The following is a 13,635-nucleotide window of genomic DNA, read 5'->3' as shown; positions in this document are numbered from 1 at the left end:
AGAGTGCTGTCTATAGTGTGAGATAGTGTATGTGTGCAGAGTCTGAGAGTGCTATTAGTGCCTGTAAGGTGTGTGTGTGTGCCGTTGGTACTATGTGACCATTAGTCAGTGACGGGTGGGAGACTGCCACTCTAAGAGAGGTTTGAAAGTGCTGTCTTGTGTGAGAGATAGTGTGTGAGGATTTAAAGTCCTTTAAGTGGCATGTCACTGCTACTCTCTGAGGAGTGTTTAAGTGCTGTTGGGAGTGTGTGACTATTAGTCTGCGAAGGATGGGAGATTGCTTCTGGTAGTGTGGGGCTATGAGGGGTGTCAGTGCTGGGGTTAGTGTGTGCCTCCTATTCTTTAGGATGTGAAAGTGCCGTCTATGGTGTGAGATAATGTGTGTGTATAAGAAGTGTGAGAGTGCTATTAGTGGTGTGAGACTCCTACTCTGTAGGGTGTCACAGTGCTGTTGGTAGAGTGTGACTGCTAGCCTATGAGGTGTGATACTGCTTTCTGCAGTGTGTGACTTCTAGTTTGTGAAGGAGGCCACTGCCCACTTCCACCACTGGTGAAGCCTACTTTCATCACTTCTCTACTGGACCACTTGCTCTGGCACCCAATTATGCCCTCCATCTCCAGACACCATTCCCCATCCTCCATTGATCCAACACTGCTAAAACTCGCAACCCCAGATAGGCATTGTGACCAGCCAGGTTAGGGAAAGCCTATCTACTTTATACTTCCAGAAAGAATAGTAACTTGTTTTTTATATAGCGTTTTCGTACAAAATATTATACTACCCTTCTGTTTTTTCTAGCTGCCTACAAATGACAGATGTATGTTAGCATTAACCAATCAATCAACCGTTCAATCAAAAAGGAATTTGTAAAGCGCACTACTCACCCGTGAGGGTCTTAAGGCGCTGGGGGGAGGTGGGGTTTTGGGCAACTCCGAGTCATCTGAATAGCCAGGTATTGAGGCTGTTCTTGAATGCTTGCAGTGTGGGTGTTTGTCTGATGCTGAGGGAGAGTTTGTTCCAGGTCTTAGTCGCGATGTCGGTGAAGGCTTTTCCTCCCGTTCTGGCTCTGCGGGTGCGAGGGATTTCAGCCAAGGGACAGGTTTATTTTGGGGGTGTAGATTCTTTTGTTGAGATATTGGGGTCCGGTGTGGTTGAGGGATCTGTAGGCATGTGTGAGCAGCTTGAAAGTCACTCTCATTTCGACAGGGAGCCAGTGGAGTTCTGGTAGGTGCTGGGTGATGTGGTCTTGTCTTGGGATGCTGAGGACGAGGCTGGCCGTGGCTTTCTGGTTGGTCTGGAGTTTGAGGAGCAGAGATTTGTTGATTCCGGCATAGAGGGTGTTCCCGTAGTCCGGTCTGCTGGTTATGAGTGCGTGGGTGACAGTCTTTCTGGATTCGGGGGATCCATTTGAAGGTCTTGCGGAGAATGCGGAGGGTGTTGAAGCAGGTGGAAGATAGGGCGTTGATCTAGTGGTTCATGGTGAGGGAGGAGTTGAGTATGATGCCGAGGTTGCAGGCATGGTCCGTGGATATGGGAGGGTTGCGGGGGGCCACCTGGTGTTGTCCCACGCGGAAGGAGTAGGTCCGAGGGTGAGGACTTCCGTTTTCTCTGAGCTGAGCTGAGCTTCAGGCAGCTGCTGCTCATCCAGGATGCAACATATTCATTCCTTCTTGAAAGCTGTGTCTGGTGATGCCGGTTTCCTTGGCGAGGAAGAAGAAGAGCTGGGTGTCGTCGGTGTAGGATACTATCCTGAGTCAGTGTTTTCTGACGATGGTAGCGAGAGGTGCCATATAGATATTCAAGAGTGTGGAACTGAGTGAGGATCCTTGGGGTACTCCGCATCTGATCTCTGTGGGTTTGGAGAGGAAGGGCGGGAGTATGAGCCGGCGAGGAAGGAGCGGATCCAATCCAGGCAGTTCCTTGTATGCAGGTATCGTGGAGTCTGGAGGTCTAGTAGAATGAGGGCTGCCATGTGGCCTTGGTCTAGGAGAGTGCAGATGTCGTCCTTGGCGGCTAGGAGGGCAGTCTCGGTGCTGTGGTTGCTGCACAATCCGGATTGGGAAGTGTTGAGGATCCAGTTGGATTCCATGAAGTTTGTGAGCTAGTTGTTGAACCAACTTATGGGACTCAATTTATCAGCCTTGTAAGGATTAAACATTAAACATACCTTGTGCTGTGATAGCACTGGGTATTTGTTATCCAGTCAATGAGTGACTTCACACACCAGCCACTCTCATCTCAGAGCCAACTGTTATCAGCAGCACCACCAGGCCAGAATCTGTCCCCGTACGATTCTTGAGTGAGCAACGGAGCCCTGGATGCCTAGTGTGACATGATCAGTGGTGGCTGGGGACGGGCATGTGTGCGTAAAATAAACAAAAAATTGAAAAAACGTACGGTATACGAAGTCCTCTGCACTGGTCCTGTTCTGACCACCAGAACAGGATGCAGCAACTCCCTTGACCAATCATGGCACTGCTCTCATGCAGCATGAGAGCAGCGCCCTGATTGGAGGGAGCAGCATCTCTCAGCACTCCCCAGTGCTCTGGATGCTTGCACTTGATCTAACCAAGCTGTCTTGAGACAGCTATGATCAGTAGCGGCTGGGGACGGGCACGTGTGCGTAAAATAAACAAAAAATTGAAAAAACGTACGGCATACGACGTCCTCTGCACTGGTCCTCTTCTGACCACCAGAACAGGATGCAGCAACTCCCTTGACCAATCATGGCACTGCTCTCATGCAGCATGAGAGCAGCGCCCTGATTGGAGGGAGCAGCCTCTCTCAGCACTCCCCAGTTCTCTGGATGCTTGCACTTGATCTAACCAAGCTGTCTTGAGACAGCTGGGTTAGAGCTGTTTAAAGTGTGCATGTGTGGCTGGCCATTGCAAGACAGCCAACCAAAAAGACATGCACACTTTAAACAAGTGTATTAGACAGCCCACCCTCCTCCTGACTTCTGTCACTTAGCAGTAGCCCCGTCCCGACGCTGGGCTCGGGACAGGGATAAAAAATAAAATGGTAATAAATGACCATTTTATTTTTTATGGTTTTGTGGGTATTTTAAGTAGGGGTGGGCGGAATTTGCGTAATCGCGTTACGCAAATCTCCGCGAAACGGTAAAAAATCTCTGCGAACATGCAGAAATTCCGCGAGCACGCGGAATTGCTTGTTCGCGATGCTTTTTTCCTGTACACAGTTGCAGTTTGCGTGCTCGGGGAGAAAAATCTCGCGAACACGCATTTTGAGAACGCGAACAAGAAAAAATTTTGCGAAGTCGCGGAGAGCAGAATTTTGGGCAATTTCGCGTTCTCCGCGGAACGCGAAATTACCGAAATTCCGCAAATTCCGCGAGCGGAACGGAATTTACCGCCCAGGCCTAATTTTAAGTGGGGTGACACCTCTAGGAATTTGTCTTTAGAGCCTCCTCGCCCCAGCAACACCATGGAGTAGAATTACACCTCCAAAAAAAAAAACGTCGACCCGATGCAACTAAGAAATTCTTGTTACAAGGGAATCAAATGTATGTAGCAAACTAAGCACGTTTGCGAAAAGTTTAAATCTAACTGAGTGTTCTTAAATGCACGGAGTGGTACACGCAGGGCTGGTCCTTGTGTGGTCCTGATGAAGTGGTTGGGGTAACCACGAAACATGTCGACCAAGTAAATAGGGACAGCTTCACATAATGGTTACTGTTCTCTGTTACTAGCCCCATTTTATTATACACTTACCGGATAGGAGCAGAATAAAATTAGGGCTCACTATCCAGGTAATTTTTATCCAATTTTTTTAACTTTTCACTCCACACAACACATCACTACACATAGTATAAACAAAAAGTGCTCCTACGTATTTCGCTAAGTTGCAGCACGCCCCAGACAGTAGATGCCTGGGAGGACCCCTATGATGAAGCATGTCACCCTGGGGAAACCCTAGGTGAGTGAGGGGACTCTAGAAAAACAAGTGTTTTTTCTAGTATAGGACTCTACTAAATGCAGAGTACATAATCTTAGGTAGGTTTTTATTTGGATCCTTTTGGATTCTCTTTGGTAGACCTCAAACAGGTCAGGTGCATCCGAAAAGGTGATGTTTCTACAAAGCCTGCACTGGCTTAGGCTGGCTTCAGAGTTTGCAGTTTTGCCTTTTCCTGTACAAATGCCTGGCTGCATGTCTCAGAATAGCAAAGGATAAGAACAGGCCTAGATGAAGTGCTACTGACTGGCATGAAGTAACGTGAAATTCTTGTAACCCATTGCAGCAAAACAAGCCCGTCAGGCAACGAAAATCAAAGCAAACTGCTTTACAACTTTTTTGGTCTGCTACCTAATTAAACCTTTTACAGCACAGAAAATAAGGCTCAAAACGTACACTAAAGATAGCTGACGCCTTGCTAATAAAAAGCCACACTGTGTACTGCGGCGACGAGTCAAACTTACAACAATTTTCTTCCTTCTAAACAAGAACTGCCATACATGAGTACATCACACAAAGTCATTTGCGCATGCTCAACCTCAATACAAGGGCAAAGCCACATTTGTGGTTCCAAATAAAGGGATTACTCTTCTTCGCGTACTTTTTTGGGTGTCAGTAGGTCTTGTTCCAGGAGTGGGGTGTGGAAGTTTCAGGGCGAGAAGACCTTGGGGCATATCACAAGGGCTGGCGATATAATTATCGCCGCTCGAGCGTCCGTTTTCGGAAGAAAATCGGCGATAATTATATCGCATTATTTACAAGGACACACTAGCGCGTGTTTCCTTGATTCCGCTCCCCTTTTGTTCACGCCTCGCTTTGCATCTCTAATGAGATGCAAAGTAGGCGTTCCCTGCGAAAACAGATTGAAAATGAACGCTAACTGTCCTTCTCCGTATTTACAATACAGCCCAGGACACCCATAGCGATATTTAAAGACGCGCTAACAGCGGTTATTGCCGTTATTGTACGTCTGCATTTTTCCAGACTTACCTATCTTTGACATGGGAGGTGGATTGAGTGGCTAAATCCACATCTCCCTATCAGTAAGGATTCCCCTATCGCTGCAGAATTATCGCTGGATTCCCAGCGATAATCCTGCATTTCTTGGCTATCGCCGGATTTCACATCGCTGTCGAGATAAGCGTTGTAAATAACGCGATATCTCGGCGATCTGATCCAGCGATAGCCGGCGTTAAGCTAAACCGAACTTAGCGCCCCCAGCGATCTTTATCTCAGTTCGTTACTAATATGCCCCGTTGTTTTTTATTCGGGAACCTCAACAAATGTTGTGAGGGTTCACAAACTTTTCCACGGCACATTTCCGGTCTGGAAGTGGTTGGAGACTTACTCAGGTGAAGAACAGTAAGACAAGGACATAAGAACATCCACTTCTTCGGTGGAAATAGGAAGGGAAACCAACCAAGCACAGGTAGGGTGAGAGGAAGTGAGGTTTTCTATAAGAAAATCTCCTCTCCGTGTATTGAAAACATAGGAAGAAATGAAATGCAGTGTATTTTTTGCATTCACCTTTGTACCCTCTGTACAACTGCAGTCATATAAGTGATTATGTCATATGTGATATATGTATGATGTGCGAGGTCATGAGCAAAAAGCTAAGACATTTGTACAAATGTAGGATGACCTTTATGGGAGAATATTTTGAAAATTAGGCCCCCAGTTGCTATGTTTTTTTATGACTTACACTCAGCCCTGAACAAAGAGTGAACCACGCAAACCTCCAAAGACCCAGGCTGGAAGAGAAAGTGAAAGCTCTGCCAGTAATGGGGGGTGGGCACCTGACAAGGAATACTGAATATGCAATAAGTTCAGTTCTTCCTCAAAATCTACATCACCTGAAACTTCTGGCAGGCCAGATTTGTGCAGCTATGGTTTGCCCACTTGTACGCGCCACAACAAAACAAGGGCCTTTATCTTCTTTTCCAGTGATACCTCCAGAAGGCAGGCACACAGGAGACTAAAGGAGCCAGAGTATAAGGCAGCAGTGAGTGACAGTCCACTCAAGGTGAAGCAGTATAGGTCACGATGATATAAAGCAATAGCCCACGTGCACTAGTCTGTGTCATACATTTAAGTGGGTCCCACAACATAAAAATCACATACAAACAAAGATATAACACTTCCAGTGGGCCACAGGGTCCTTCTAGTCACAACAGAATTCCCGACCGTATAAATAACAAGGCAACACCACTGCAAACAACTTAACAGAGCTGAAGTTCAACAACAGCAGCCAGGACAACTTTCACTAACAAGCCCCCTCTAGATAAGGGGTAGCCAAATTGGAGGAAAACACTTGTGATGCCAATCTCAAAAGTATTATCTTGCCCAGAGGCAAAGCTGCCTGTGCATGTGCACATGAGTAAACTCCTAAAGTTTCCACCTGAAAGATACGGTGGCCTGGAACACACCTGTGGGCTGCACAAGATACACCCAAGCATGAAGAACTGAACTGCATCTCCTTTTAAGTGACAGCCACACTCATCACTTACCACACCAGCAAACCACCAGCATGAAGCTTGCAGGGCATCTCCTTTTCTGCCCATTAAAAGCCCCTCCTTCCGTAAAGTTCCTTCCGGGGTGGGCCCAGGAGCCTTAACCTCCAGTGGAGTCCTCAGGCTTGCCTCTTTGTGTTTGGTAGCAGCAAGGAGCAGAAGCATTCTCCGAGCATTGGTGGTCTCGGGAGGTTGTGCAGTTTTTGCTGCAAGGTGAGCAAGAGTCTATGGATTGGATCAATCTGTTGACTGGGTGTGAGTGTTTGATTGGTTCTGATGCTCTGTCCATCACCACCCCCTTTTGTACCGCTTTGTTTGCCATAAGTTGGCAGTGTATGCTCAGACGTAAGTCCCTTGCTCACTTTGCCACTGGATTCAAGCAAGCCTGGCTGAAGACGGCTGAAATGCCAGAAACCGGTCCTAGGAAGCTTGTTTCCGGTCCAGGGAAGGCATGGCTTGGCAGTTCGGGCTGGACTGTTCCCATGAGGCACAGGGTCAGACTTATTTGCATATGGCCATGTCTGAACTGGGGTGGCAGATTGGGCTAAAGAACGGTGATGGATCAACCCCAGATCTGTTGACTGGGTGTGAGTGTTTGATTGGTTCTGATGCTCCGTCCATCACCACCCCCTTTTGTACCGCTTTGTTCGCCATAAGTTGGCAGGGTATGCTCAGACGTGAGTCCCTTGCTCACTTTGCCACTGGATTCAAGCAAGCCTGGCTGAAGACGGCTGAAATGCCAGAAACCGGTCCTAGGAAGCTCGTTTCCGGTCCAGGGAAGGCATGGCTTGGCAGTTCGGGCTGGACTGTTCCCATGAGGCACAGGGTCAGACTGATTTGCATATGGCCATGTCTGAACTGTAGTGGCAGAGTGGGCTAAAGAACTGTGATGGATCAACCCCAGATCTGTTGACTGGGTGTGAGTGTTTGATTGGTTCTGATGCTCCGTCCATCACCACCCCCTTTTGTACCGCTTTGTTCGCCATAAGTTGGCAGGGTATGCTCAGACGTGAGTCCCTTGCTCACTTTGCCACTGGATTCAAGCAAGCCTGGCTGAAGACGGCAGAAATGCCAGAAACCGGTCCTAGGAAGCTTGTTTCCGGACCAGGGAAGGCAAGGCTTGGCAGTTCGGGCTGGACTGTTCCCATGAGGCACAGGGTCAGACTGATTTGCATATGGCCATGTCTGAACTGGGGTGGCAGAGTGGGCTAAAGAACGGTGATGGATCAACCCTAGATCTGTTGACTGGGTGTGAGTGTTTGATTGGTTCTGATGCTCCGTCCATCACCACACCCTTTTGTACCACGAAGTTCAACAACAGCAGCCAGGAAAACTTTCACTAACAAGCCCCCTCTAGATAAGGGGAAGCCAAATTGGAAGAAAACACTTCTGATGCCAATCTCAAAAGTATTATCTTGCCCAGAGGCAAAGCTGCCTGCGCATGTGCACATGAGTAAACTCCTAAAGCTTCCACCTGAAAGATACGGTGGCCTGGAACACACCTGTTGGCTGCACAAGATACACCCAAGCATGAAGAACTGAACTGCATCTCCTTTTAAGTGACAGCCACACTCATCACTTCCCACACCAGCAAACCACCATCATGAAGCTTGCAGGGCATCTCCTTTTCTGCCCATTAAAAGCCCCTCCTTCCGTAAAGTTCCTTCCGGGGTGGGCCCAGGACGCTTAACCTCCAGTGGAGTCCTCAGGCTTGCCTCTTTGCGTTTGGTAGCAGCAAGGAGCAGAAGCATTCTCTGAGCATTGGTGGTCTCGGGAGGTTGTGCAGTTTTTGCTGCAAGGTGAGCAAGAGTCTATGGATTGGACCAATCTCTATAGAGGTGGCCTGTTTGGAATGGGTAGGTGCCATTTTGCATTTTCCTGGTAGTCACTTTAGGGCATACTACATACTCTCTTCCCCATCACAGTTGGCAGTTCAGGACTATCAGTATCTTGAGGTCCGTCTGACCCAGTCTTTGGTCATCCCTTACCTCCCATGTTAGTTCAGTAGGATATGCTGATGCCTTCCAGATCATAGGGGGTGGCCATCTTTGTTTGGGCTCAGCTGTTTCATGAGTGGGGCCATCTTGATAATGGTTTCTGTGTGCCAGGGTAAAGTTTTATGTGGAGAATGTGCTTTTTTTCTGGTCAGTATTAGCTGGCTCTATGTCAACCTTGGTTGCAATGCTCTAAGAATGTAACCTGCAGTCCCCTCCACAAAACTGAGAGGTATGCAATATCAAAATATCAACCACTGGAGATGATATCAGCAACACCAGCTCCATACCAGTGGCCAACAAATTACACATCCATGAAGGTACCAAGAACTAGACAGGTAGGAGGTAGCAAGATGCCGATATTCGCCAAAGATGAAATGCACAATAGGTTCAACCTCATCTGCCTGCTTTACATAGGATGATCTATACATGCAAACATGTACTCAGGCTCACCAGAGACAAGTTGTGGCACAATTAAAGTTCAAATATGACCAAAAGACGATGCCAGTGAAATGATGAGTCATCTCGAGATGGACACAAACCTCAATCACATTGAAGAGTGAGAAGATGTTATGACATTGTCTCATCCAGGAAGTAAGCGAGGAATCACCAGAGTAAACACAAAACAATATGGCTGGTACACAAAGCATTAACCAAAAAGTCATCACTTCCAATTAAAACATCTAAGGACGTGGGGTAAATTAACCAAGGACAAGTTGATATTACTTTCATTATCACGCAATGATGCCGAAAGCTATAACTGTGTAGAACATAGAGGACATCTGAGCAGCAACCAAAGAAGGTCCACCTCATGTCTTGTTGAACTTTATGGCATTTGAGTGCCATAAAGGATAGAGGTAAGGTGGGTGGAAGGCCATTCTATAGTAAGGGTAATAGAATAGAAGAGGTATTCCCCAGCCATGCCTCTATGGGCTACAGTGAGTCCAAAAGCCCATATGTCAGAGTGACATTGAACTTAATTCTTAAACCTTTATGAACAAGTTAGTTAGACCGACGGAAGTACTCTGACTTACAACTGTAAAATGTGCACTCCTAACTTCACAAAAAGGTTACCATGTGAGCAATTCTACTTTTGTGGGTGGTAGCAAGCCCAGTGAGGTTTGGAACTACACACAAACCTACAAGTGTACTATTCACAAAGCATTTTGTGACCCCTTAGTAACCTGAAAAGCATTGACCTTTTATACCTGCTAGAGGCAGGAACAAGTCGCTCTAGCCCTGGCAAAGGCAGCAGTTAATCCCTTTATAGGGTGGGAGGAAAACAATCCAACAAAAATGTTTGGGGTGCGTGGGAAGTTGCTTCTCCATTGGAAAAATATTTTCCCAGAGGAGAAATATAGTTATCAAATGCATCTGCACACACTTTTTTACATATTATTTTTTTATAAATTTTGCAATTGGATGCAAACTATCAGATTCAAATGTATACAATATATTAATACTTGTGCATTTCTATTAATATCACACTTCTATTAAGGATAATGTCACCTTAATATTTTAAATATTTACCAGAGATGTGGGATAGTAGGACAGATATTTACAATAGGATTGGTGAAGAGAGAAGTGAAAGAATGGTGTTGGCAAAATATTTCAAAGATTATTCCTGAAAAGCTGCGGCTGATACAGGATTCCAGGCATAACATGTAAAACCTTTATGAATACCAAAAAGTTGTCCTTCTGCATCCCTGCGGTGCAGTAAACCTTCAGGTGTAGATGTAAGCCTTTTTTTGGAGCATGGTGCCCTTGTTTGTGATGCATAGCATAACTAAAACAAAAGGGACTGTTTTCTAACATGCAGCACTATGTAGCTCTGTTTTCAGATACATCTCCAAGGATGTTGACAACAGATCAGACCCAAACCCACTATATCACGATGTAGTTAAAGGAGAAGAAGGTCGGTTCATATTAGTCAAAGGCTACATCCCCCATAAGTCACTTGGCAGGCCCAGAGAATTGAATGAAGCAAACTATCAGCAGCACATATTTGTAACCAAGTATGAGCAAACCATGGCCTTAATCCCCTGCGTCTGTAAGACCCTGCACCTCACTTATTGAGCAGCATATTCAGCTTAGTCCTTTGACATTTGTACATACTGTGGTACACGTTTTGTCCCTCCCAGCTGGGGTGAGCTTCTCACTTCATGGTGGTGCACTGTGCAGAGTCAAGCGTACTGCCGCCACATTGAATGATTGCAGAATCACTAATCAGCACATCAAAATAATGGAGGACACTAACATCCATGGTTGGTGACTGATCTGTGTATGGAATTCAAATGAGGAGGGTAGGAGACCAGTGGCTGTAGAAGTGAGTCTTAATGTTGGACAGGGATTGTGGTGGACACAAGCAACACTAGCACCCCTGTAGAGGACAGAATTTTCCGAAGATGAAGTGACTCTAGGGGAGGTTGTGGTGAAAGCATGGGGTCTAGCTTACTGTGAGTGGTGGTCACACGGGTAACTATAATGGCTGGAGCCTTCACAGTGGTTCAGTCGGATGTCTGATTGACCATTTGTTAAATGCGGTGGCAAACCGGTAAGATGTGCTAGGTGACCCATAGGAGATGTAGATGAACGAATGCAGCAGGAGTAGTTAGATTGCAGTAGCCACAAACATGCAAAACAAAGGGCAGTCTGATAGACTTGCAAGGCAATAACATGCACCCCCCCCCACACACACGAACACATACGCTGCTGAAAAAATCTAAAAGTTAATCTGGGGATGTTGGAGAAACTTCATGGTGCTATTTAACACAAACATTTTTAGGGCAGGCCAGATAGGAGAGAAGCAGGTATGAGCTGGTCTCTCCATTATCAGAGATAATTCCTGTGTATTGATTGTAGGGTGTGAGGCGTAAGAAGAAGTCTGCCTGTTAGTCTGCCTGTTAGGGTGTTATGAGTTTCTTTGTACCTGTACTGGAAAGCATAGCTACGGCTTTACATGATTGTAGCACACATCTGTGGACCTCGTTGTATTTCTGTTCAAACTACGCAGTCATGATAGAGTGTAATGAGCCATTTCTGTAGGGAGAGTGAGATGTGGGAGAGGCAGTGTCTTGCAAGTGAGAAATGATTAAACTCTTTTTGCTCCTATAGACTCCGTAGAACTGTGACATAAGTGGTAGAGCAGAATGCAAAGGAAGCTGGTTTAGAATGTTGAGTTTGCAGTTACACGCAGACTAATAAAGACATGTAATACTGAGCTCTGTGTGTGGTGGAGTCATTGGCGGGTACACAGGCGAAGGAGGATGCTACAACTGGCGATGAATTAGGGGACAAGTAATGCACAGATTGACAGTGGTCTGCCTGAGTGTTTGCTGTGGTCCAAGCAAACTGCTTGTGCATGCCACGTGTGTTGCAGTCGAAGTACGGAACCACTGCTTAATGCATGTGGAGTCCAAGCACAATTCCAGTGGCTGCAAATAAGTTGAAAACATTTAAAGCATTGCAAAGAAATCTATATATCTGTGACCAAGAACTTGCTGGTCAGACTGTACAAGAAGGCACGGCGCTGCTACGCAAAAGGCAGTCACATGTAATATGGAGTGATAACGCTAAAGGCGGCTGCAACCATGCTTTGAAAGAGCAGCAAATATTGACAGCAAATTGCAAGATAATGCTGCGATCAGAAGCGCTGCAAGGCAGAGATCAACCAGGTGTCAGACAGTACAAAGAGATACCTAAAAACAAAGCAAATCAAATACAGGAAACGGTCATCTTTTTAACAAAACTGAATAATGAGAGTCATACCACAGCATAGGGTAGCGTAGGCCCAGAAGAAGTACCCCCGGTTGTGTTTATGGAGATGTTCATACCTGAAGTGGCATGCTATCATAGCTGTCTTGTAGCAGCTCAGAACAATTCCAGAGGTCTCCAGAAAAGTTAATGGCTCCCATGGAGACCAAGAGGGAGGTCACAGTTTCCATTCACTGGCCAAGACAGCCCAGAACCCAGAACAGCACAGAGCCTTAGAAATGGTATACAGGCAGCAGGTCCTAGAGGACAGCAGACAGTGTCGGAGAGAGCTCCACCCTCAATGTCGGCCATTCCCAGAAATAGCTACAATGCTGCCGCTTTGTTGAAACCACCTCCACTGTTCGATACCACCAAAAAAACCAAATATTGGCAATAGATGGACTGCTAGGATAGAGACATTTGATGATTTCATTGATGCCTTGAAGAGACTGATAAAAATATTAACAGGTATCTCAAGAATCCTGCTGGTGATGGTGTAAAAAAAGTCATAAAGAAAATGCCCCAAACTGATGAAGAAGTCACATATTATAGAGGTGTTGAATCTTAAGTTTAATCTAATACCAAATGTTGATTACAAATGATACATGTTCAACCAAGAACAGCAGAATGTTGCTGAAACCATTGATGATTTTGTGGAGAGACTTGACACATTCATCAGACATTGTAAGTTCAATGAGTTTAATGATGAAGAAGCTATACATCTGAGAGTTATTGACGGATGTTTGTCAGATTAATTCAGAAGACGAATGCTGAGAGAAACATTTGGTCTAGAGTTAGTGTTAATGGCTGCCAGAACTGAAGAGCATGCTGAAGGACAAGCTGCTGACATAGAGGCAGAAGGTGCTCAGAATGAATACATCATGAGTGTGGAAAGCAACCCGAAAAATAAGGCTGAAAGTGATGTCTACACGTAAAAAGAAGTTGTATTTTAGATCTGGATTTCCGTTTCCACACAAAGATAAATCTTCTGCTCTTGGACAGATATGTAAAGGCTGTGGAAAGGAGAACCATTTTGTGAAGGATTGCAAAGCGTATGAAAAAATAAGTGCGTCACGGCACGATGACAGAATGGCTGCCAGAATGTTCCAGATGCAACGTTCGATGCACAACCACAAGGCCAAGCGGCGACACTAAATGAAGTTGATCGTCATCTAAATCATCATCAAACAGTGCTATCACTACCAAGTAAAAATGCAGAAAGTGATTGTGCCATGTTGATGTTTACCTCAGAAAAGTGTGTGCATGTTGGTTTGGCCGCTTGTGAAGAAAAATGTCAGTCAAATAAAGATCACCATGCCAAAGTCCCAAAGTCATTTAAACATTGTCCAAAGATTACACTGAAAGAAAATATTTGTTCGATACCTTGCATTATCAACAGTGGCGC

Source organism: Triturus cristatus, chromosome 1_2 (assembly GCF_964204655.1).
Source record: "Triturus cristatus chromosome 1_2, aTriCri1.1, whole genome shotgun sequence".
In the NCBI taxonomy this organism is placed as follows: domain Eukaryota; kingdom Metazoa; phylum Chordata; class Amphibia; order Caudata; family Salamandridae; genus Triturus; species Triturus cristatus.
This window is presented reverse-complemented; position numbering follows the sequence as displayed.